The sequence below is a fragment of the Canis lupus genome, chromosome 19 (assembly GCF_048164855.1).
Source record: "Canis lupus baileyi chromosome 19, mCanLup2.hap1, whole genome shotgun sequence".
NCBI classification, from domain to species: domain Eukaryota; kingdom Metazoa; phylum Chordata; class Mammalia; order Carnivora; family Canidae; genus Canis; species Canis lupus.
This window is the reverse complement of record NC_132856.1, coordinates 13,705,488-13,732,521: the sequence shown is the minus strand read 5'-3', so window position 1 is coordinate 13,732,521 and position 27,034 is coordinate 13,705,488. Positions and strand designations below refer to the sequence as shown.

General features: G+C 40.9%; 2 long non-coding RNA genes across 19 annotated transcripts in view; one reads left to right on the top strand and one right to left on the bottom strand.

Moving 5' to 3' along the window:
- The window catches only part of LOC140609909 (uncharacterized), a 470,386-nt gene that overhangs the window by 226,432 nt on the left and 216,920 nt on the right, over nt 1-27,034 (top strand). The window lies entirely within an intron of this gene.
- Nucleotides 18,636-20,731, bottom strand: LOC140609912 (uncharacterized). Its single transcript, XR_012011651.1, has 3 exons — nt 20,661-20,731; nt 20,435-20,562; nt 18,636-19,821 (listed from the first exon to the last, which is right to left on the bottom strand). It is a non-coding gene; the product is annotated as an uncharacterized lncRNA (long non-coding RNA).

Below are 27,034 nucleotides of genomic sequence, written 5' to 3'. Positions count from 1 at the left end.
ACAGAATAACACCCAGTGCTCATCCCATCAAGTGCCCACCTCAGTGCCCATCACCCATTCACCCCCACCCTCCATCCTCCTCCCCTTCCACCACCCCTAGTTCGTTTCTCAGAGTTAGGAAGTCTTCATGTTCTGTCTCCCTTTCTGATATTTCCACCCATTTCTTCTCCCTTCCCTTATATTCCCTTTCACTATTATTTATATTCCCCAAATGAATGAGACCATATAATGTTTGTCCTTCTCCAATTGACTTACTTCACTCAGCATCATACCCTCCAGTTCCATCCACGTTGAAGCAAATGGTGGGTATTTGTCGTTTCTAATGGCTGAGTAATATTCCATTGTATACATAAACCACATCTTCTTTATCCATTCATCTTTCGATGGACACCGACGCTCCTTCCACAGTTTGGCTATTGTGGACATTGCTGCTATAAACATCGGGGTGCAGGTGTCCCGGTGTTTCACTGCATCTGTATCTTTGGGGTAAATCCTCTTACACTGTTGGTGGGAATGTGAAATGGTGCAGCCACTCTGGAAAACTGTGTGGAGGTTCCTCAAAGAGTTAAAAATAGACCTGCCCAACAACCCAGCAATTCCACCATTCTCTTTGAAGTCAGTTTGGCCCACCTTATCCTCAGTAGGCTTTGTGCTTCTCCATCATGTTGATTTGATTTTGAATCCCTGCCTTGTGCCTAATGTAGTCAGTAGCCATTGGACAAGCCTTATAAACAGAATAATGTCTCAGTTGTACTCATACTTCAAAACCCTACTCCAATTTCCCTAAAGCTTCTCCAAACACTACAATACACAAAGCATACACTCCCTTCTCTACCAGATTCATCAGGGTTCCAGCAAATGGCAAACTTATATTGATTTGAAATAGTTTAATAAATGAACTGCTTACAAAGGTGCAACCAGTGTTGAGGGAAACCAAGAAGGGATGGTGAGGGACCTCAGGGACCCTGAGGCTAGTCATAGCTGGAAACTGTTACCGTTTGTAGGCTGAAAGGGAAAGTAAAGGAGTGGTGATGGACACCTAATAGGATCCTGTAGTAAGTAGGCAGACAAGAACCAGGGAAATAAACACATTTACCTCACTCTTATTCTGCCCTCTTGATCTCCTACTGGGCCTCCCATTGACTGAATCCAATCAAAATCTGGAAACGAGTCTGTTGGTATATCCATATGGTATATCCATAGTGGCCACACAGTGGGGTAGAGACAGGATGGACAAAGGGCTCTGGAGAGGCATATAGAAAATATCTAGTAAATTCCCTGCCTCCCCATAGCTCTTAATGCCTGTACATCAATTTGGAAATTACACAGGCTCTTATGCATGGCCTTTTTTACATTATTACTGTGCATTAGTATTTAACTTTGGCACGTTGTTTAACATTGCAGGTATTAATGATTTCTCTTCCCAGCAATGTTACAAATTTGTAGAGGATGATCATATCTTAATTTTTTTTTGTCTTCTTACCTTATAAAGTTGGCTTTCCAATACAAATTTATTGATTCCACAAAATTTTTTTTAAAAAGGTGTTTGTTGAGGTCTTTTTAATGAGCTGTCAAACCCAAAAGTATAGTATAGGGACTATATTTATTTAATGTTAGGTATAATCAGGTATATATCAATACAAAGCAGACTTTATTTTAAAGTTAGAGTCTCTCAAAGGTGGAATGGAATGTTTAGAGGGCATCTATGCAAACTGTAAAGCATGAAATCCTTCTGTAATATCCCTGATATATATTACTTCACTGGGGCTTTAAACACTTCTATTTTTTTATTTTTATTTTTTTTTTATTTTTTTTTTTTTTTGCTTTAAACACTTCTAAATGAAAGGATCTCATTACCTCACGAAGCAGTGGAGTATGTTCACTAGCTTGGTTTTTCATATGAGCCTCTGAGTAAGTTATTTGCCTCTAACTCCTGGCAATCACTGAATTCTCAGTCATTATACTTCTGTCTTTTCCAGAATGTTGTATAAACAAAATAAATTATAGTGTGTAACCCTTTTGAGACTGTCTTCTTTCACTCAGCATAATGCATTTGAGATTCATCCGTGGTTGAATCTGTTAATAGTGTTTTTTTTTTCCTTTTTATAGAGTATCCTATCATTTAGATGCTTCACAGTTTATTTATCCCTTCATCTATCAAAGGACATTTGGGTTGTTTCTAGGTTTTGGCAATTTTAAATCATATCTGGAAGTGTCAACAGGGTAAGGACAAAGAGGAAAAAAGAGCAATAGGGGTTTGCCCCACTCTCTAGAAAGACAACTTCTCAGATTAAAGAGGAAGGAAGGTTCTTCTTCCTCAGGATTTTGGGCTCTTGAGGGGTGCCTCTTTGGTGCAGTGTTGTGGCTGCTCTGGCTGTGAAACTATTTGGGTGCTATGCTGCAAGAGAACAGAAAAAAGAGAGAGAGAAAAAGGAGATTTCTCTTACTCTTCCTTCGTGTTAGGAGACCTCTTTCGTTTTCCTGGGATGGTCTCTGTCAGTCTTGATGCCCAGCTCTATGTATCACTGATTCCAGGTCAGAGGATACCAGCAGGAAAAAGTGATAACCCCCCTTGCTGGTTTGGTGGTACTTAAAGTTCTAGTTTTCTTCCCCAATTGGCATACTTCTGTTTACTTTTCAGAATCCTCACAAAGCTGTTCAGTGCATTGCATGTAAGCTTTATGGTTTTATTCAATGAGATGGATAGGCAGAGTGTGCTTATTTACTCCTTACTGGAAACTAGATCATTCTTTGAGTTTTTTTATTTTATTTATTTATTCATAAGAGACAGAGAGAGACAGAGGCAGAGACACAGGCAGAGGGAGAAGCAGGCCCCATGCAGGGAGCCCGATGTGGGACTCGATCCCGGGACCCCAGGATCACACCCTGGACCAAAGGCAGACACCAAACTGCTTGGCCACCAAGGGATCCCCCATTCTTTGAGTTTTTTAAATATGAAGTATTAGATTGTTTTATTTCTAGCTTAGTTCTTTTAAAACGTTGCTTGGAGAATTGCAATTTCTTCTATTTTAAAGTGTATATGGGGATCCCTGGGTGGCGCAGCGGTTTGGCGCCTGCCTTTGGCCCAGGGCGCGATCCTGGAGACCCGGGATCGAATCCCACGTCGGGCTTCCGGTGCATGGAGCCTGCTTCTCCCTCTGCCTGTGTCTCTGCCTCTCTCTCTCTCACTGTGTGCCTATCATAAATAAATAAAAAATTAAAAAAAAAAAAAAAAAAAAAATTTTAAAGTGTATATGAATGCATGTTTTCTTTCTTTGTTTGATAACCTTAGTATCTGAACTCTTTGTGAGTTTTTTTTTTTTTTTTTTCTTTTTTTTCTTTTTTTTTTCTTTGTGAGTTTTTATCTGATTATTTATTTGCATACATTTTTAATGAATCTTTATTATGAGAATATGTCTCTTGGACTATTACCAGTGGGGATTCTTCAAAGCCTGAGATGAGGGTGGATTATCCTGAGTGAATTTTATTTGCTTCTGCTCTGTGTTTGGGGGTGCTACCAGAATGGTAACAATTTAAAATAAATTCTTGGTTTGAGGTTTTGTGGGATACACACTACCTATATAGTGTGAATTCAGGCAGTGAGCTCATGTGAAGGCTAGAGCTTCTGGGTTACACATTCTGGGTATTTGTTTTTAATTTCTCTCATTGTTGAGATTCCAGCAAGGCAACTTTTCTTGCAGTCCCCTAGAGGAGAGCACATTTTCTTTATTTTCTTAATTCTCTCATTTTCTAAAAGCATAGTTCTTTGAGTTTTCAGCTTTATGGATTGGGTCTATTATTGGATGTCCTTGAACTTTTATTTAGTTCAGTCTGGCAAGAACATGGAAACCAGTGGTTAATTTCAACAGGTTAACTATTATCCTCAAGTTGAAAGGTGGCTTCAGTGGTCTATGTACTTAGCTTTTGGCCTCAAATACTCAAATAACTATTCCATATTTTGTTCCTCAATAATCTTTGCATTTATAAAGATTTAAAAACAGGTACTAGCCTTTGGCTCTCTGCTGTGGGAGAGTCATTTATTTGTCCACCATGTTCCCAGAAAGAGAACATTCTCTCCACTAGATTATGTTCTGGAATTCAATTAGATCTCAATTAAAGTAAGGTATATTGGATTCATATAGTATAATAGGAAGGATTTGGAGACTGAAATTGTGGCTTAGTGTTTTTACAACATTGTCAGTTGGGTATGAAGAAACCACATCCTTTCTCTGGACCTCAATTTCCTTGTTATGTGACAGGATTGGCTTAGATCACGGCTGATACTTTGAAACACTGTGACGATTGCTTATTAAGCCATGTTGTGGAGGTGATGATCAATGTTTCTTCCAGTCTGATTTCTGTTATCATGGCCACCTTTAAACAGTTCATGTTTAAAATATTTCAACATCTTAGCTGGTGTAATCAGAGGAAGGCTGAACAGGGCCTTGTTGAATTTTTTTTTTTTTTTTTTAGTGGAGTTTGGATTGTTAAGAATAATATGATTCAGTATAACTGGATAGAATTATTCAAGCAGGAGGGAGTGCAATCATCTCAAGGGTTTGTTACTGGTGTCTCTAAAAAGTAATATCCAGCACTGCAAGTGTAATTCACTGTACACAGAATCAGGAAGCCAACAGTAGTCATGGTGTTTTTGTTGGCTCTGGCATGTGTATGTGTTTATGGCTGTCTTGGCATCTGTGGGTAATACAGGACAGAGACATTTTTTGCAAAGTGAACATGTTTTTTTTTCCTCCTCTCTAGGCAAACAGTACACATGTTTTAAAGGCAGCAATTGCCTATGCAAACAACATCCCTGTTGAAGTTATTATACAGGATATTATGTGACTTTCTTTTAATGGTAAATATTTAGGGTGCTCCAAAACACACAAAACCACCTCTGAACCCCAAGTCAGAAGGTGCCTAGAGATGATTCAGTCAAGTTATATTTTAAGTTTTGTGTTTGTAGAAGCTTTTTTGTTCCTTCTGAAAAAAAAAAAAGCTTATAAACCATTAAATTAATATTTTAATAGCATACATTTAGAAACTCAAGTTTTATAAAATTTGGTATGATAGGAGGCTGGGCAAGATGGCAGAAGAGTAGGGTCCCCAAGTCATCTGTCCCCACCAACTTACCTAGATAACTTTCAAATCATCCTGAAAACCTACGAATTCAGCCTGAGATTTAAAGAGAACAGCTGGAATGCTACAGTGAGAAGAGTTCGTGCTTCTATCAAGGTAGGAAGGAGGAAAAAAATAAAGAAGTACAAAAGCAACCAAGGGGGTGGGGCCAGGCAGGCATGTGCCCTCAGGACAGGAAAGCCCAGTCCCGGAGAAGCAGAAACTTTACCAATCTTCTGGGATGGAAAAGAGCTCACAGAAAGCTCGGGCAGGATCCCAGGAGGGGCAGGGATGCCCTCAGGCTCCCAGGGGCACTAACAGAGGACCTGCGCCCCAGGGGAGAGCGCGCCACACCCCGCGGCCGAGCTCCCTAAAGGGCTGCAGCGCATGCCCGGCAGGGCTCCGGAAGCAGCTCAGGTGGCACCTCCAGGCGGAGGGGGCTGCGCAGCCCGGGAGCCTAGGGTGCCAGGGGACACAGCCCAAGATCCAGCACTCCCCCAGAACAGGCGGAAGCTGGGAGGACACAGGGCAACAAGGATGTTTCTGCCAACTGGGTGCCCCAAGCTGTACAGAGCAGCACCCCCCACCCCCGGAGCATCCAGGCCCCTGCGGACTGGGAGACTCTGGTGGTTACTGCGGGAGCTGACTCTAGAGCTGCAGAGCTGGCCGCTGCCAGTGAAGTTGTTCCTCCTGGTGTCACCTTATACCTGGGACTGAGCAGGGCCACCAGGGAGCCAGGGGTCTTACAGGATAAACAGCTCCCGCTGAGCCGTGCACCTGGCAGGGGGCGGGGCAGCTCCCCCGGGTACACACACCTGAGACTCAGCACAGGAGCCCCTCCCCCAGAAGATAGCTGGAAGGACAGGGGAAGCGCAAGTTCTTAACCAAGCAGCGCTGGAAAGTTCCAGGGGAAGTCTAGGGACTTACAGTATATAGAGTCAGAGGATACCCCTCCTTGTTTTTTGTTTTCTGTTTGTCCCCTCCCCCCTTTTTTTCTTCTCTTTTTTTCTCCCTTTCCCAGTACAACTTGTTTTTAGCCACTCTGAGCAAAATGACTGGAAGGAAAAACTAACCACAAAAGAAAGAATCAGAAACAGTCCTCTCTCCCACAGAGTTACAAAATTTGGATTACAATTCAATGTCAGAAAGCCAATTCAGAAGCACTATTATAAAGCTACTGGTGGTTCTAGAAAAAAGCATAAAGGATTCAAGAGACTTCATGAATGCAGAATTTAGATCTAATCAGGCTGTAATTTAAAATCAATTAAATGAGATGCAATCCAACCTGGAGGTCCTAATGACAAGGGTTAATGAGGTAGAAGAATGAGTAAGTGACATAGAAGACAAGTTGATGGCAAGAAAGGAAGCTGAGGAAAAAAGAGAAAAACAATGAAAAGATCATGAGGATAGGTTAAGGGAAATAAATGATAGCCTCAGAAGGAAAAATCTACGTTTCATTGGGGTTCCAGGGGACGTCGGAAGGGACAGAGGACCAGAAAGTGTATTTGAACAAATCATAGCTGAGAACTTCCCTAACTTCAGAAGGGAAACAGGCATTCAGATCCAGGAGATAGAGAGATCTCCCCCTAAAATCAATAAAAACCGTTCAAGTGGAAAAAAAAAAAAAAACCATTTAAGACCTCGATATTTAATAGTGAAACTTGCAAATTCCAAAGATAAAGAGAAGATCTTTAAAGCAGCAAGAGACAAGAGATCCCTAACTTATATGGGGAGAAGTATTAGGTTAACAGCAGACTTCTCCACAGAGACCTGGCAGGCCAGAAAGGGCTGGCAGGATATATTCAGGGTCTTAAATGAGAAGAACCTGCAGCCAAGAATACTTATCCAGCAAGGCTCTCATTCAGAATAGAAGGAGAGATAAAGAACTTCCAAGATAGGCAGAAACTGAAATAATATGTGACCACCAAGCCAGCTCTGCCAAGAAATATTAAGGGGGACTCTGTAAAAGAAAGAGGAAGTCCAAGGAAACAATCCACAAAGACGGAGACTTAATAGGTATCACGATGACACTAAACTCATATCTCTCAATAGTAACTCTGAACGTGAATGGGCTTAATGACCCCATCAAAAGGCACAGGGTTTCAGACTGGATAAAAAAGCAAGACCCATCTATTTGCTGTCTACAAGAGACTCATTTTAGACCTAAGGACACCTAGGTCAGCCTGAGAATAAAAGGTTGGAGAACCATTTACCATTCAAGTGGTCCTCAAAAGAAAGCAGGGGTAGCAGTCCTCTTATCAGATAAATTAAAGCTTATCCCAAAGGCTGTGGTAAGAGATGAAGAGGGACACTATATCATACTTAAAGGATCTGTCCAACAAGAGGACCTAACAATCATGAATATTTATGCCCCGAATGTGGGAGCTGCCATGTATATCAATTAATAACCAAAGTTAAGATATACTTAGATAATAATACACTAATACTGGGATACTTGAACACAGCGCATTCTACAATCGATAGATCTTCTAAGCACAACATCGCCAAAGAAACAAGAGCTTTAAATGATACACTGGACCAGATGGATTTCACAGATATTTACAGAACTTTACATCCAAACGCAACGGAAGACATACTAAGTGCACATGGAACTTTCTCCAGAATAGACCACATACTGAGTCACAAATCAGGTCTTAACCAATACCAAAAGATTGGGATTGTCCCCTGAATATTTTCAGACCATAACGCTTTGAAACTAGAACTAAACCAAAAGAAAAAGTTTGGAAGGGTTTCAAACACGTGGAGGTTAAGGACCATCCTGCTAAAAGATGAAAGGGTCAACCAGGAAATTAGAGAAGAATTAAGAAGATTCATGGAAACTAATGAGAATGAAGATACAACTGTTCAAAATCTTTGGGATACAGCAAAAGCAGTCCTGAGGGGGAAATACATCGCAATACAAGCATCCATCTAAAAACTGGAAAGAACTCAAATACAAAGATAACCTTGCACCTAAAGGAGCTAGAGAAGGAACAGCAAATGAAACCTTCACCCAGCAGAAGAAGATGATAAAGATTCGAGCAGAACTCAATGAAATAGAGCCAGAAGAACTGTGGAACAGATCAACAAAACCAGGAATTGGTTCTTTGAAAGAATAAGATGGATAAACCATTAGCCAGCCTTATTAAAAAGAAGAGAGAAAACTCAAATTAATAAAATCATGAATGAGAAAGAGGAGATCACCACCAATACCAAGGAAATACAAACGATTTTAAAAACTTATTATGAGCAGCTATATGCCAATAAATTAGGCAATCTAGAAGAAATTGACGCATTTCTGGAAAACCACAAACTACTAAAACTGGAACAGGAAGAAATACAAAACCTAAACAGGCCGATAACCAGGGAGGAAATTGAAGCAGTCATCAAAAACCTCCCAAGACACAAAAGTCCAGGGCCAGATGGCTTCCCAGGGGAATTCTATCAAACGTTTAAAGAAGAAATCATACCTATTCTACTAAAGCTGTTCGGAAAGATAGAGATGGAGTACTTCCAAACTCATTTCATGAGGCCAGCATCACCTTAATTCCAAAACCAGACAAAGACCCCACCAAAAAGGAGAATTATATATCAATATCCCTGATGAACATGGATGCAAAAATACTCAACAAGATACTAGCCAATAGGGTCCAACAATACATTAAGAAGATTATTCACCATGACCAAGTGGGATTTATCCCTGGGATGCAAGGTTCAACACTTGTAAAGCAATCAATGTGATTGATCATAACAAGAGAAAAAAACAAGAACTGTATGGTCCTCTCAATAGATGCAGAGAAAGCATTTGACAAAATACAGCATCCATTCCTGATCAAAACTCTTCATAGTGTAGGGATAGAGGGAACATTTCTCAGCATCTTAAAAGGCATCTAAGAAAAGCCCACAACAAATATCATTCTTAATGGGGAAAAACTGGGAGCCTTTCCCCTAAGATCAGGAACACGACAGGGATGTCCACTCTCACCACTGCTATTCAACATAGTACTGGAAGTCCTAGCCTCAGCAATCAGACAACAAAAAGACATTAAAGGCATTCAAATTGGCAAAGAAGAAGTCAAACTCTCCCTCTTCGCCGATGACATGATACTCTACATAGAAAACCCAAAAGTCTCCACCCCAAGATTGCTAGAACACATACAGCAATTCGGTAGCGTGGCAGGATACAAAATCAATGCCCAGAAATCAGTGGCATTTCTATACACTAACAATGAGACTGAAGAAAGAGAAATTAAGGAGTCAATCCCATTTACAATTGCACCCAAAAGCATAAGATACCTAGGAATAAACCTAACCAAAGATGTAAAGGATCTATACCCTCAAAACTATAGAACACTTCTGAAAGAAATTGAGGAAGACACAAAGAGATGGAAAAATATTCCATGCTCATGGATTGGCAGAATTAATATTGTGAAAATGTCAATGTTACCCAGGGCAATATACACGTTTAATGCAATCCCTATCAAAATACCATGGGCTTTCTTCAGAGAGTTGGAACAAATCATCTTAAGATTTGTGTGGAATCAGAAAAGAGCCCGAATAGACAGGGGGATATTAAAAAAAGAAAACCATAGCTGGGGGCATCACAATGCCAGATTTCAGGTTGTACTACAAAGCTGTGGTCATCAAGACAGTGTGGTACTGGCACAAAAACAGACACATAGATCAATGGAACAGAATAGAGAACCCAGAAGTGGACCCTGAACTTTATGGTCAACTAATATTCGACAAAGCAGGAAAGACTATCCACTGGAAAAAAAAGACAGTCTATTCGGTAAATGGTGCTGGGAAAATTGGACATCTACATGCAGAAGAATGAAACTAGTCCATTCTCTTACACCATACACAAAGATAAACTCAAAATGGATGAAAGATCTAAATGTGAGACAAGAATCCATCAAAATCCTAGAGGAGAACACAGGCAACACCCTTTTTGATCTTGGCCACAGCAACTTCTTATAAGATACATCCATGAAGGCAAAAGAAACAAAAGCAAAAATGAATTATTGGGGCTTAAGATAAAAAGCTTCTGCACAGCCAAAGAAACAGGCAACAAAACTAAGAGACAACTTCAGAATGGGAGAAGATATTTGCAAATGACCTATCAGATAAAGGGCTAGTGTCCAAGATCTATAAAGAACTTATTAAACTCAACATCAAAGAAGCAAAGAATCCAATCATGAAATGGGCAAAAAACATGAACAGAAATTTCACAGAGCAAGACATAGACATGGCCAACAAGCACATGAGAAAATGCTCCGCATCACTGGCCATCAGGGAAATACTAATCAAAACCACAATGAGATACCACCTCACACCAGTAAGAATGGGGAAAATTAACAAGGCAGGAAACAACAAATGTTGGAGAGGATGTGGAGAAAGGGGAACCCTCTTGCACTGTTGGTGGGAATGTGAACTGGTGCAGCCACTCTGGAAAACTGTGTGGAGGTTCCTCAAAGAGTTAAAAATAGACCTGCCCTATGACCCAGCAATTGCACTGCTGGGGATTTACCCCAAAGATACAGATGCAGTGAAACGCCGGGACACCTGCACCCCAATGTTTCTAGCAGCAATGTCCCCAATAGCCAAACTGTGGAAGGAGGCTTGGTGTCCATCGAAAGATGAATGGATAAAGAAGATGTGGTTTATGTATACAATGGAATATTACTCAGCCATTAGAAACGACAAATATCTACCATTTGCTTCAATGTGGATGGAACTGGAGGGTATTATGCTGAGTGAAATAAATCAATTGGAAAAGGACAAACATTATATGGTCTCATTCATTTGGGGAATATAAAAATTAGTGAAAGGGAATAAAGGGAAAGGAGAGAAAATGAGTGAAAATATCAGTGAGGGTGACAAAACATGAGAGACACCTAACTCTGGGAAATGAACAAGGGGTAGTGGAAAGGGAGGTGGGCGGGGGGTTGGGGCGATTGGGTGATGGGCACTAAGGGGGCACTTGGTGGAATGATCACTGAGTGTTATGCTAAATGTTGGTAAATTGAACTCCAATTAAAAAAATTTGGTATGATATTAACATATGAAGTCATTTTGATGAAACAAATTTCAAATTCAAAAATTTGAATTTAGAACTTTATTCAACAAACACCGATTTTCTATTTGATATGAGGCACTAAGGTACTATTTTCCATATGGATTCTAGGATATTATGGATTACAATAGCTGTCTTATGCCAGTTTTTCTGACAAAATTAAAATAAAACATTGCAGAACTCCTAAAGAACCTATGAGGGGTATTCCACAGAATGCAGTTTGGATTGCACTGGTTTAATCTAATCCCACTATTTTCCAGTTGAGAAAGCAGAAGCTCCGAGAGAGTTAATAATTTTTCCAAAGGGGGAAGGTAAAATAACATTTGTTCTGTGCCTAGTAAGTGCTAGTGATGAGAGGTTTTCCAAAGATGGTCATATTTTTTGAAATTTACCTTTGTGTCATTATTGATAATGATACTTTTAGACCCATTTTATAGAGGACAAAATTAGGGTCCCATGAGGCAGAAGAGGTAGGTAGACCTTTCTAGATGCATTCATGATTTTGCCTATTAGTTTAAATAGGAGTGATTTGACCAGCTGTGTGTTTTAAGCAATATATTCTGTGCAGGCATTATTTTATACGTCTTAAAAATTTTTGAAGGAAATGCACATGATTTACATTTTCCCTATTTTATGAATGAGCATGCTGAGGCATAACAAATTTGTGTCATTTGGCTTAGGAAGTATGTGGTGGGGAGTAAGTGGCAGAGCTGGAACTTGAACCCAGGTGTCCTGGCTGAATAACAATAAGCTTTTTGAGCTAAACAGTTGTTGGTGCTATACAGCTGAAGACCACCAGAACACACCTATGGTGGGTTTAGTGGTCATTGCTATATTGGAGTGTTAATCTCAAAAATAAAAGCATCAGTTATTTTACCAGGAAAAATGGGTTTATTCAGGAACAACAATTTGGAACATCCATGCTACATCAAAACCATAGACGCATCCCAAGAAGGAAGGAAAGGAACACTCCTTCACAGAGGAACAGTTGAAGATAGGAGGAGCTGTTGTAAACAGTGAGTCCATTGGAGTAAACTGGATGTTCACAGTGTGATGGCTTTTCATTGGCTGAGTTGTGATAGCCTGTCATTGGTTGGGCTGTTGCTGGGAGAGGAGAAAAAACCTTCCTCCTCCTGTTAGGATAGTAAAGTAGATAAAGTATGACCAGAAAGGTAGGTTTTTTGGGTCTGTAGGTAAGGGCATGTGCTAAGACAGGAGACCTCCCCCAGCTGGCCTCCCGACTTCGTTTTAGTGAGGTTTCTCTGTTAATTTTCACTGGAGCATGCTCACAGACAATGGAATGTCTCTAAAATGGTGTTAGAAGCGGTTTATAGGATTGGGATTGTATCTGGTAATTTGAAAAGGCTTTAGGGAAGCAAGGCTTTGTTCTGGGTTGTGTGCTGTCTTAGAATGAGATAATTCCATGATTGGGTTTCTCAGTCTTAGATGAAAGGAGTGAAGTTAGAGTTAAATTGGTAAAAACAGCAGTCACCATTATCTGGGAAGGGCAAGGGAACAGCATTCTGGTGGTTGGGACAGCATTTATGTTTTGTCTGTTCAGGCATGATTACAAAAGGTTCTTGTCTTTATCTTGATCCATCAGATGTTGTCTGATGTGATATTTTGTGAAATTATGGATAGTCCACAGTGTTGGGCTGGCTGAGAGACGGGCACCCAAAATGGCGGACATCTCAAATTGGGTCAAAATGGCTTATCTTCCAAGGCAGCCGTGACCACCACATCATCTCCAGTAAATCGAATAGACAGAAAAACAAAACTTTCCATCTGGGACTTTCCAGCCAGGGACCACCCCCAATCGTCTGTACTATCCCCACTCCCAGCCAATCACCTAGGGAGGGACACGGTGTTCCCTTGCCTAACCCGGATCCAGACCTGGAACCAATAAAGCCTAAAAACCCCCACACTCCCCAACCCTGGCGCGACTTCCCTGACACTGGCCACCTCTCCGAGTCAGAGAACCTCGCCCGGGAGCGCTCCCCATTAAAGCACTCTCAAACCTACTGCCTGGCTCTGCCGTTTGTTTGTTTGTTTGTCCCCCCATCCTCCCCCCTTCATTTGGAAAAAACCTAACACACAGGAAACCACCGAGGCCTAATTGTTAGAGAGTTGCCAGCTCCTATCAACTTCCAAATGTGGTGACAGCCTCAGGCCAGCTCCTAGTCTTGTCTTCCACAATGAAGGGTTTCAGTTAATGTGACCACTCTGATTGGTATGTGGAGTGTGAGCTGGAAGGGAGCAAGAAAGGATGCAAGGAGACCAGCTGTTGCTTGAGGGCGAGAGAAAGATGTTGATAGCTTGGCCATAGAAATGGAGAAGTAACTAACTCTTCTTCATCTCCCCCATACTCTTAGGCTATTGAAACTCTAGTTTTCAAAGAGACTGAGATTTATAGAGATCTTATTCAGGTTACTTGGATTGTTTTTGCAAACTTCTTAAGACCTTTAAAAGTACCAGCTGAGACTTTGTTGTTGTTGTTGTTGTTGTTATTGACAAAATCCCCCCAGAGGGCTTGTAGAAGTTAGATTTGTGTTTGGGGATTTGCAATACATATAGTCTGACCAGAATAGAGAGAAATACTTTTGGTTATGAATATAGTAGACATATACGCGAGGTCTAGAAAGATTTGTATGTTGTGTGGAAGGGGAAACGATTCTAAATAAAATGGCCATGTAACCATGAGCCTACTGCTTGTCTTGGTGAATCCTTCAGGATTTGAAATAAATCCAGCTTAACTAAAAAGTAGTTTCAATGTTGTTGTTGTTTGTTTTGTGTTTTTTTTTTCCTCAACTGCCTCTCATACCTTGGCCTTTAGCATAAAAAAACAAAAAACAAAAAATCCTGTTAAGTATTAGTTCTTCAAACAGGAAATAAAGCAGAGTAGTTAAGATAAATTGGGTTCTGCCTCCATATTTGTAACAACTGTTAAACAACAAAATTCAGGAAAATAAATTTGAAGATCTAATTGGGCTTATTAAGCAATTCATGAATTGAGTAGCATCCTATGTAGCAAGTAAGGCGATGCTCTGAGGAATTTTACAAAACGGGAAGGCTTTGATAGGAAGAAGATGGTGCAAGAAAATTTTTCGCAAAAGAAAAGGAAGGATTGTTTCAGGGCAAGACATCTTTTGGGGGAGTGAAGAGAAAGGCAGGTTTTGTTGTTGTTGTTTGTTTTTATCATGTAGATTATCTTGCTAGTGCTGATAAGGAAATTTCAGATTGACTTTTTAAAGGTCACATTCCTGGGATAGGTTGAAACTGTAATTAGGTCTTGGTTTGCTGTTTCAGAGGACAAATGACTCCATTTTGGGCTTGTGTTTTGTTTTGTTTTTTAACACAACTGAACCTCCAGAGATTTGTCAAGCCTTGTATTGTCATGTTATAGCCTCATTAGAAATGCAATGACAGCCTAGATTGAATTCTAGTGTCATAACCTTGTCAGAATTCTCATTTCAGAATCTAACCAGGATTTTAATGTTAAAACTGTAGGGGTTTAAGCACTCAAGTTAAGATATGAGACAAAGAAATTAGATAGAACCTAAAATACAACTTTCCTACTGCTAAGATCAGGTAATGTGTAATATGCCAAATACCTGTATGCAAGTGGACTTTATAATATTCAACCCCAGAATTTGGCAAGCTTTACCTCCCCAGCTTGGGATCGTGACTTCCTTTTTCCATGAGGACTGGAGCGATGCTAGAAGCATCACAATCTCTTGAGCTTCTTCATGTGGAGGGAAATTCAGGTAGAAGGGCAATTTCCAGTGTCAAGGAGGAAACATTTCTATCCTTTAGATTTTATCTAGCTGGTTTAAGAATTAAATTGACATGAGATAGATTAACAGGAGATAAAAAAAAAAAGTTCAATTATGTGTGCAGAGGCCCATTAATGAAATGGGGATGCAAAGAAATGACCAAGACTGGCAGTTTTTATATATTTTTTAGATGAGGCAATAAATCTGTGATGAATTGACAGGTCAAAGAGGAGGATATATGATCTTAATATTTTGGGAAACATATTAACTTCAATTCATAAGGAATTCTAAACAGAATTTGGGCCAGGCAGAAAATTAGTAAAAAGTAACAAGGTTTTTTGTTGTTCTTGTTTTGTTTTTTTACAGCCTTTTTGGCTTCGAATTTCCAATATCTGGTGGTAAAAATGTCTCGTTATTGTGGAGGCCGAGAAAAATCAAGGCCATTCCACCTCAAGTTTAGCATTAGCACAAGTAGAGCCATCTTAGGCCCCTGTGATGTGTTCACTGTGCTGAACTTTACAGGAAAGACTGCAGAATGTCCTCAGGGAATCCCATATCAGAAAAACAACAGAGCCCTCACCTGTGGTAGAAAGCCCCATATTAGAATGAGAACAGAGCTCAATGCCCTTAAGCCTGGTATCAGAATGTAAACAGAACTTGAGAAATTCCTCCACCCCTTCTGAAAATCCCCTAGACCAGCCTATAAAAAACCCAGCTGTAACCCACTTCGTGGTCCAAGTCCCTGCTCTGTTGTGTTAGGTATACTTGGACCCAAGCTTGAGCTTACAAATAAACCCTCGTGTCCTTGCATCGGTGTCGGCTCCTTGGTGGTTTCTTGGATTCACAGTCTTGGGCACCACATTTACCTCCTGGTATAGGAAGGGTTTCTTTCACATAAGGGATTTATTTCCTACTTTCTGGAGACAGAAGAGCCATCAGAATGTTCCTCTTGCTCTGTTTCTTAAAAACTGTTAATTCAAAATATTCAGTATGACAAAGTGGCACATTTTGAAGCAAGCTGCCTGTGGAGGCCGAGAAAATTAAGGCCATTCCACTTTAAGTTCAGCGTTAGCACAAGTACAGCCATCTCAGGCCCCTGTGATTTAAGAGCTGAAATTTACATTACTTCAGTTACAGAAAAAAAAAAACAAAAAAAAAAACAGCTTACCGCTTAAGGTCCTAGAAAGCCCTATATTAGAATGAGAACAGAACTCAATGCCCTTGAAAGCCCCATATCAGAATGTAAACAGAACTTGAAAAATTCCTCCACCCCTTCTGGAGGTCCCCTAGACCAGCCCTTAAAACTAAGCTGAAACCCACCTTGGGGTCCAAGTCCCTGCTCCGCTGTGTCAGGTACACTTGGACCCAAGCTGGAGCTTATAAATAAACCCTCGTGTGTTTGCATCGGTGTCGGCTCCTTGATAGTTTCTCGGATTCGCAGTCTTGGTCACAGCACTGCCCTTGCTCCTACACCACTAATAATTAGGCAAAATTCTGTCTCATGGGATTTGTATATTCTAAAGTCACCACATAGTTTGGAACTCAATATTATAAGTCAGCATGGATTTAAATGTTTAAAATCCATCCAGGATTATGTAGTTATAAATCAGGCAATTCTAGATTTTTAATGGTAAGTGAATTATGGAAGGAAGACCTGATCTCAGCAGAATAAATAGTTTACATGATAATTAGATACTTTTAGGCAAGTAACAATGAGAACTCTCATTGTATGTGCCATTTGGGGGCATGATTTCACTGATCAGAAACCAAGGAACTTTCATTTTTGGGGGGGGAGATTACTGGTCCAGGTAAATAGTGGTCCTTTAAAAAAAAAATCACTTCCCCAGATGAGTTTCATCAAGTCACTGCCCCCTTTCCTCTCCTTATCCCCTACTATGTCATGTCTCCACTCTATGCACTCATAACATCCTTGTTTCTATTTCATAATGTAATAAGATTTTTTTCTCCATTGGTGCCCTTGGTCATGCCCCTCTGAAGAATGAAGAGGTAGACCAGACCGAGTGATGGGCAGCAAAGCAAGGTTTATTTAGTGAAAACAAAGTGATAGTACAAAGCTCCTGAGGAAAGAGGGGACCTGAGAGCATTGCCACTGGAGTTCCTAAATCTAGGGATTTTTGTGGGCTTGTTGGTGGGCTGTTTTAATCTGATTAACCCTACTGTGCCTGCCATCTAATCAGGTTTTTGTCACTTATCACATGGGAAAGGCTGGAGGTCTCCTTCCAGGGTGGTGTAACATTCTTCTAAAGGTGGTTTCCTCTTAGGGCAGGCCTCCTTGTCCCTGCCTGCCTGCCTGCCTGCCTGCCTGCCTTCCTTCTATCCTTCATCAGTAACACTTGCTGAACGCATTGAGTATGTAACCTCTGTGTTCTCTCTTAGGCTGTAGTTCTTCGAGGACAGTTTCCATATTTATCTTCTTTGATATGTCCCTGGAGCTGATAGTCTTCCTTGTTTGTGTTGGTGCTCAACAAAAATATTTGTTTGGTATTATCTCTGGTTGTTGGAATAGCACCTAGTGTAGCGTCTCCCATTGTACTGCCTGTAAGCAGACTGAGGTGGGGAGTTGCGTGGGGAAAGCTTACTAAGGACTGTTCTCAGGAGATGGGCCTGTCAGGAAGTGAGAAGGCAGGACTGGGTGATTAAAGTGGAATTGCAACTAAGGCCCACCACTTGCCTTAAGGGAAACATTGGGCTTGGGATGTCTATTCAGAGCTGTTACAAAGTAAGGCCCAGGGTGGGGCTTTCAAATTTAAAGGAAAGCCATTTTTTTTTTTTTTTTTTTTTTTTTTTTAGCAGGTAAAGAAATTTATTGACAAAGGTTTACATGTTTTAGGACTTAAATGTCCTCCACATAGTCAAGAGAAAATAACTGACAATGAATAAACAATAGGAGAAAAACTCTTCCACAAAGATCTTCCAGAACTTCACAGCATCACTGGTCAAATGCTATAAAGAGAACTGTCAAGTGAAACCAACAAGAAGGGAGTTTAACAGAGAATTTTAATTTAACAGCCTCACTGAAAAATAAAGAACAAAGCAACCAACCAACCTTCTCTTCTACCCACTAAAAGGAACATCAAAGGGAATCAGGGAAATTTCAAAATCTTGCAAAGTAATTTTTTTGAAGACAAAAGGGGGAGGGGAGGGATAAAGGAAAGCCATTAAGGGAGGGGACATGACCCTGGGTGGGGCAGTTCCCTCAAGCTGTGGGGCAATTTGCAGTGAGGATTGCAGCTGTGAGCTGTCAGCAACCAGCATTCCCAGATGCCAGGGGATGAGGACTTGAGTCTGAGGGGGTTTTGGTGATCCTCACAGGATCTACTATTGATAATTGCCCTTCTCTAGATTAAACAGATTGCCATGTTCCTAATAACACGAGTAGACTAAACCCAAGATTTCCAGACTCTTACACCAATGGCTTTTCACTCTGAATGGCTCAAAGTCCCGTCTTACCCATTAAATATCTAATTGTTACAGGATTTCTTTTCCTTTAGTGCCCATGGTTCTCAGTCACACTGCTTCAAAGACTTAAGAGGTAGACCATATGAAAGAATGATGGGCAGCAAAACAAAGTTTATTAAATTATAGTACAAAGCTCTAGAAGAGGGGGGGACCTGAAAGTGTTGCTGTCAATTTCTAAATCAAGGTGTTCTTAGGAGATTGTTGTCTGGCTGTTTAACCTGATTAATCCCACATGCACCTATCACCTAATCAGGTTTTTGTCCATGTGCTCATCTACCTAACATGCAGTTGTTCATGAATGGTGGAGGGCTCCTTCCAGAGTGGTTTTCATAGCCTCTAGGAGGGATCAAGAAGGTGGAGGCCGTCACTGCCCTAAGGCATGCTGGCCAGCTATAGGCCACCAGATCAAACTTTATTCCACTGGCTGTTGAGCTACCCTCTGGGCCTGGATTAGGATGCCCAAAGCCATTCCCTGCCTTTCTGTAAAGGTAGAAAGGGTAAGGTCTTTTTCCTTTTAAGTGTAGTTTCCTTTTAGGATGGGAGAGGGGTGTCAGGGCATGGTGTCCCCTTGCCCCTCCCTGCCTTTCTTCCAACTGTCCTCCATTATAACCATGTTAGATACCTGGTGTGTCCTTAAATCATCAAGAAAACAAGAGTATTCAGGACAACTGACTTGTGATTCCCTGTCCAATAATGCAGCCAAGACTGACTAGGTTAGATACATGGATTTAGTATGTAGTAGGTAACACTTACTAATTTCCAAATAGTGTTCTAAGTCCCCTGTGTGAATTAATTCATTGACTCCCCCACAACATTATGTGATAAGGATGTCCTCATTTTTACAATTAAGAAAACTGAGGTATGCTTATTTAAGTAATTTGCCCCCAAATGATACAGCGACCAGAAGTTGGACTCAGAGAGTCTGGCTGGACAGTATATGATCTTAATATTTTGGGGAAAAAAAATCCCTCTCCCTTGATTTATTATGTACTAACTCTGTGTCAGGCACTGCGCTAAGTATTTTGCTTGACTTATCTGATTTTTGCTCCCATAGTCCTTTGAGGTAGCATCAAATATTTATCTCCATTTTAGAGATTAGTAGATAGATTCCCAGAAGCTTTATAACCTGCCCCAGTTCACCCAGCTAGAAAATAGTGGGACTAACATTTAAATCCAGATCCATCTTACTTCATAGTCCCTATTTTTAGCTGATATCTCTAATGTTCTGGCTTTTCTGTTTTGATAATCAAGTCTGCAAGGCCTCATGGCAACATTTTCAAGTTCTTGTAAAGCAAAATGAAGTTGTTTACTGGGAAAGTTGTGGCCTTGAAGGTGTGTCCTTATGTTTCCACAGGTCTCAACTTAAGTGACTTTCTGTAAGAAACAAAAATATGCAAGAAGGAAGGGCACGTGGGTAGCTCAGTTGGTAAGCATCTGACTCTTGATGTCAGCTCTCTTGATCTCAGTGTCACGAGTTCAAGCCCTGCACTGGGCTCCATGCTGCATGTGAAACTTACTTAAAAAATTATGCAAGAAGGAAATTAACATTTATTGGACATTTTATAAGTGCTTGATACCTTTGTATACATAATCTATAATGAGAAATAACATATATTAATTCTAACCATATGAAAATACAATGCCCCTCATGAGGTTACTCTTCAATGGGGGCAGGGAGGGGGAAGGGATATATTTTGCTCTGAGGAATGGATCTTTTGTCTGGGAGTTGGTTAACAAGGCCATGGGGGAATTAAACCCCAGACTACAATTTTAAAACATTGGACCCAAACCAACTGAACTGTTCACCAGTTTTACTTAAGATCCTGATTATGGGATTCTATGCATATTTTAATATTCTTATTTTTGAACTTCAGAACATGAGGTTTGAATGTAGGATAAAGAAAACCTCATCCTGTTGTGGTCTTCTCTTAAAATGAGAGCTACAGACACTGTTTGTCTTGGGTTGTAAGACCTGCTGAACACCTACCTGATTCCTTTACCTGGAGTTTTTGACAGGAATGACCAGGCAGGTTATTTACACGGAAGCGGTAAGGGAAGCTGACAAGGGTTTGTTGATTGAGCCTGGCATGGTTCAGTTCCAAGAGTGACTTTGTCCTGACATCAAATAGCAGTGATTTCAGGTTTATGACAGTTATCAAATATAATGATGTAGAATGGGACCGGACTGTACTATAATAGCAATAAAAATCAACCTGGAAGGAGAGATGCTTCCATCTGTTTTGCTGTTGCTCAGGGAGCTTGACTGTGTGCATTTGAGGTGGTGCCATGACTGTGAGGGATCAGATTTTTTATTTCCCCCTAAGTGGAGGATGGGGTCACCTGGACTGCTATGGTCACAAGGGACTTGGACTGTGACAGCTTTTTCCTGACTGACATCACCTGTCACTTTGACAATCAACGCTGATGGCTGCCTCCTTGGGAGTTCAAGTAAGGGAGGTGAGAGCAGATTTGAGCTGGCTGGGTGAGTGTTGGTGACATTAAAATAGAGCCGCTCTTGTGCAAACCACAGGTGATGACAGCTCTCCATTTTTGTCTACTCGGAGGCTTCCCTTCTTGGATAGCTAGAGATTAATCCCTTACATTTTTTATAGGGTCTTTTGTGTAATAGTTCATCCTATTTTATGTACCCCAAACAAACAAGCAAACAAAAACCCATGGTTGAATGTGATAAAAAAAATATTGTCTATGATGTCTTTCCTTTTTAGGTTAACCTCGCGCATGATTATACTAGAAACCTCAAGAAATCCTACCTATTTACCTAAAAACTGCAAACACTTATATGACCATGGAAAATTTTTACCTCTTAGTATGCCGTGGATTTATTATTTATTTGGAAAACATTTCTCTAAATACATTTAGAAAAACATACCTCATTAGCTGCCACTGTTGAGGTGGAGGTGATTCTTTGTTACATGTGAGATGTGAACAGTGCTGAGTCTCTCCCTGGTTTGAAATTGGACTCATGTCAGAGCTGAGAGAATGTAACTACCTGCTCAAAGATGGGGAGAAGTACTGCCTATGCTGAGGTGACTAGCACCTTGCTAAGCTGAAAACAGTGTTCTTAGTGCAAGGGATCTCTCTAACACTTGTTTAAGCCAGTGTTTAAATCTTATTTAATGTTCAGGAAAGGAGCACTGTGTGCTCTAGAGGAGAGTGTGGGCTGAGAGAAGGAATCTCTTCTCTATCCTTAGGGATAAAGAGAGCCAGATGGACATGAAAGGGACAGTGTCCAGGAGAATTCACTGAAACTCTAGTCTTTGCCATGTTTTTTGTTAGCCAAAGCCCTTTGAGGTCCTGGGGTAAGTTAAGAGAACCCTTAGAACTCCCGGGCTGGCCACCGCAGAGGGCACCTTATCATCCCCTCTCAGACTAAGAGCCTGTGGCACCATCAGCAGTATGTTGTTGTAAGCCTAGCTTAAAGCTTTTGGCCAAGTCTTATATAGTTCTCAAGAGCGTTTTTTTTTTGGCTTTTTTTTTTTTTTTTTTTTTATGGCCTCATTGTGGGCCATGTAGTTATACAACACCTGTATTGATCTGGAGCTTTTAGTTTCAAGTAACCAAGCTTGCAACTCAAACTGCTTCAAGCCCTTCAAAAGAGTTTAGTGAATTATATACCAGAGAAGTTCAGGAATACTCTTCAGACACAGCTAGATTCAGGGGCTCAAGCAATTTCTTTGGGTCTTGGAATCTGTCTGTCTCTCTTCCTCTGTCCCTCTCATTCTTCCCACAGCTTCCCCCTTGGGCCAGTTTGAGTTACAGCCTGTTTCCAGACTCATGACTGTGGCCAGGGTGATGGAACATGCTAACCGGCTGGATCAGGTCACAGCCTCACTTCTGATGCTGGGTGGAGGGTCAACTGGACCACAGGGGCTGGGAGGGAGGTCCTTCCTCCAAGGAAAGTTGAAGTGCTATGACTAGAAAAGGGGCAAAGGCACTGGGCAGAGAAAAACTGCAGATATCCTTCAAAATAGAATAATTTCTCACATTACATGATGAGGGTCCATGGAGGGGGAAGCACTAGAGGATGTTTTATCAAGAGAGAAAGGCTAAATCAAGGTGCTTTTGCAAACACTCCATTCAAATCCTGTTGGGTAACAACCTCCTTGGGAGCTTCCTAGGTGAAATCTGAAACCAACTCCCCTACAAGAAGGGCAAGGAGAGACTGAAAGAGGCCAGCCAATCTAAATGGGTAGGGAACTTAGCTATGAAACTTATTTTGGGCAGCCAAGAGACAAATGGATCTCTCTACCTGCCTGCTGAAACTTAAAAGTTCATATAAAGGTTCTAATTAGGTCAGTCAAATTGACAGTCCAGATGGTCTGAACACCACATCACTGAAGGCTGTGTACTTGGGGTAGTTTCTGGGAGCAGGGAAGTGAAGTGAATGCACATTCCAAGGATAGGGGAGAAAGTGAGAAGCCTCTGCTTGCCAGGGGCCAGCACACAGGGCAACCAGCATTTGTGTCTTTTGAATAATCTACCCCAACAAATTCCTGCAGGAGGAAACCAGGGAAATGCTTGTATTTTCTTGTTGTGAATCATAGTAACTTGGGACTTACATTGTTCAACGTTAATTTCCACCCCTAACCCACCCCTAACCCACCCCTAACCCTCATCATTCTCTGCTCCTCTCTGCCCTGTTTGAGGCCCAGAACTCAGGCCCCTATGACCTATATCATCTGGACTTCCTTGAACTCTGACTTCCAAGTGGGTTTGGGCTATGGGAGGCACGCAGGAGACCGGAGGCTGGGGAGAGAGGAGTCAGGGTCAGAGCTATAGGTTAGCAGTAGCTGCAGTTTGCATCTGAGAGTCCTTCCTTCCTCCGCACCCATTTTTGGTTTCAGTGACACTCTTTCCTCTCTTTACCCCTGTAGCCTAGAGAGTTGGTTATGACATTTTGGCTTCCTGCAGTTGTTAGTGACTATAGTTACTTACCATTCCTTTTAGAGGTCCATAATCCTGCCCCTATCTCTGTTAGTAGTACTTTGCTTAACTTCTCCTTAGAATCTCCTCTGAGTGTGCCTTCTATTTTTCCCTGGGTCTGTGACCCTTATCGATAAACATTGCAGAGTTTTTGAGAGGCATTGAGACTTTTCTCCCTTCCCTTTCATTATCACAGTATAAATACCTAAACTGATATGGATCCTACAGGTTAACTAGGAGAAAAGGGAGAAAAGCCTTTTAAGAAGACTTAAGTCTTGATTAGAAAACCATTTTACAGAAAGGTAATATTAATAACTGCAAATAATAATAATACGATTCATTTCAATTATGGCATCACAGTTCACCAAGCTCTGTTCCATGACTGGAAATATATGATTTCATTTAATTCTCCAAATTTGGATAGGTGACATACTTCATTCATGGTCATTTTGGTAGGGAACAGAACTAGGATTCAGTTTCAGGTCTTTCTTCCTCTGGAGTCACATATGGGCTCTATATTCTGCTTTCTCCACTTCCCTGTCCTGCCCCACCAAAAAAGTTTGAGCTCTGAAAGGTGGGGTGTACATGAGCCATAGAGGTGAATGAGACCAACGAGTTCCAGTGTGTTTTAATATTAAGGCATGAGAGTCTTGATCTTACTTAGTAACCCTGGGATGAAAGTCCATGTGTTCCACCCCCAGCTCAGAGCTGCAGTCCCACTATCATGTGGTAAACCTATTCATAAATAAGGAGCAGGAGAGGTTTGTAAAATTAGCTCATTCCAAAATGACAGAAGGTAACACAGTGCCTAACCCTAAATCGTAAGATCCCAGATGCTTGATGCTAAATGAGGAACTAAGAATGTTTTCCCAATTCCAGCTAGGACCATCCTCATAGACACTTGTCCGTGCTTGTCATTTTTATTACCTAGTGTTTACTGTCTTCATGTTATGAGTCTGTGTTTTGGGAGGAGCTAGTTGGGGGTGGCGGGGAGCTGGAAAGACTCCATCCTGGGGATGGAGTAAGAGGTGGCAGCTTTGGAGAGGAAAAGTGGATACTAAGTCTTTAGCCCATGCCTATGTCCAGGGCACTCATCAGAGAGAAGTTATGACTGCCACACTAGCTAGGCATGCTTTAGTATGGGAGTCTAGGTAATTTAATACTACCAGGGCCAGGGATCCCTGGGTGGTTCAGCAGTTTAGTGCCTGCCTTCGGCTCAGGGCATGATCCTGGAGTCCCGGGATCAAATCCCACATCAGGTTCCCTGCATGGAGTATGCTTCTCCCTCTGCCTTTGTCTCTGCCTCTCTCTCTCTCCTTCTATGTCTCTCATGAATAAATAAATTTAAAAAAAATCTAAAAAAAAAAAAAAAAATAGGGCCATGGGTTGGGGATTGAAAGCTATTACATCGAGTTTCTAACAGTTTTTGACTTGAGGATATCTTATTGAACTTGACGAGTCTCATTATTTCCCCAGCCAGGAAATGAATCAGTATAATGCTCTCTCTGGTGTTTTCATCATAGGGTGTGAGACATGAAATCAGACTTAGAAGCAAAACACTTTATTTTATGTTTTTTTTTTTTTTCTTTAAATCAACAATCTAGGGCAGCCTGGGTGGCCCAGCGGTTTAGCGCTGCCTTCAGCCCAGGGTATGATCCTGGAGACCCGGGATTGAGTCCCGTGTTGGGCTCCCTGCATAGATGGAGCCTACTCTCCCTCTGCCTGCCTTTCTCTCTCTCTCTCTCTCTGTCTCTCATGAATAAATAAAATCTTTTAAAAAATAAATAAATAAATCAACAATCTAGTTTCTATTCCCTCACAGTCATTGTTTTGAGGTAAAAAAAAAATATATATATATATATGTATATATATATATACACACACACATATGTATATATGTATATACATATTCACAGCAATGTGATAAATGCTCTAATCAAGGAATGGACAAATATCTCTGAGAATGGGAAGGAAAACCCCTTAACCTTGCCCAAGGTTAGTAGGGAGTACTTCATAGAGGATAATAAGGCAAACAAATCAGGAAAGGGACAAGCATTCCAAATAGAAGATGCAGCAAGCAGAAGCGTGCAGCCAGATAAGGAAAGAGCAACAGCCACATGAACAGTTGTCGCCAGTTAGACTAGTTGGGAACTGAACCATGGAGGACCATATATATCAAACTAAAGGATTTGGATGTAACAACATTTTCCGAAGTATGTGTCCTAGAACAGTCCTGGGGGATACACATTGATCACTTAAAAATGGGAAATTACCTCACTTTGTCAATTTCCTGGAGATTTACAATGCATATTAGCATATTAAAAGTTCTCATAAGGACTGCAATAAAAACAATCATCTGTTTAATTTTGTTTTATTCAGTTTTGTCTACTCTTATTTAAACACGTAGCTCTTTTGAGAACGAATGTATTTTTATATCTCAGAATTAATGATCCACAGAACTCATTTTAGGGAAACAGTACAGGGAGATTATCATAGAGCAATGACATGATTGCATCTGGCTTTTAGAATGATCATTCTAATGCCAATGTGGACAATGAGAAGGGGAAGAAGAAAGCATAAGACCAATAAAAAGCCTTCTGTGGTAATCCTGGGAAGTTAGGACAAGATCTTGAGCTAAGTCTTTAGCAAGGGGAGCCGTGAAAGGGAACTAGATACTTGAGAGAGATCATCATCTATTCAGTACTTGATTGATTGAATATGGGGAGATAATAGGCTGTAAAACTCAAATATGTTCTAAAAATCATTTATTAGGCAGGTAGTATAACAGCAACAAAAACACTGACCAAGTGCATATTACATGCCAGGTAATGTTCTAAGTACTTATAATAGATTGACAAATACAGTCTTTACAACAATCCTATGAGAGAGATGCTGTCACTTGATAGATGGTAAAATGGAGTCACACAGAGATATAATTATATGCCCAAGGACACACTTTTGTTAAGTGGAGGAGTCCTGAAACTATGGCCTGGCGGGCCAATTCTGACCATTCACCTGCTTTTGTATGGCTTGAGAACTGAGATTTTTTTTCTTCCATTTTTAACATTTTCAAATGGTTGGGAAAAAATCCAAAGAAGAGTAACATTTCATGACATGAGGAAATTCTATGAAATTCAGATTTCCATAGATCAAGTTTTATTGGAACACAGCCATACATACTCATTGCTGTTTAGTCTTTGGCTGCCTCTGTGCTACAACAGCAGAGTCGAGACATTGCAACACCACCTTGATGGCTGGCAAGGCTGCAGATATTTAGTATCTATCTCTTTATGGAAAAAGCTTGCAGACATCTGAATTAAGTGGCATAGCCAGACTTCAAATCTAAGAGCCAAAGCCATTTCCGGCTTCCTGCAGGCAAAACCACCCAGCTCTGGAAGTACAGGCATAAGACACTTTGTGCCTTCCAAAAGCTCAGACTGGTGAGTGATGAGTAAGTCAACAGTCACCCTGACATCATCAGTGTGGTAGTTGTTGCAATGTGTGAAAGACACAGTAAGGTCTTCGGATCTGAGAAACCATTCCTAAGTTGGTCTTGGGCAAGATATGTCAAGGAAATTAAGTTAAAGATGGATACGAGATACTCAGAGAAAGATAAAGTGATGTGGCAAATGTTATCATAGCA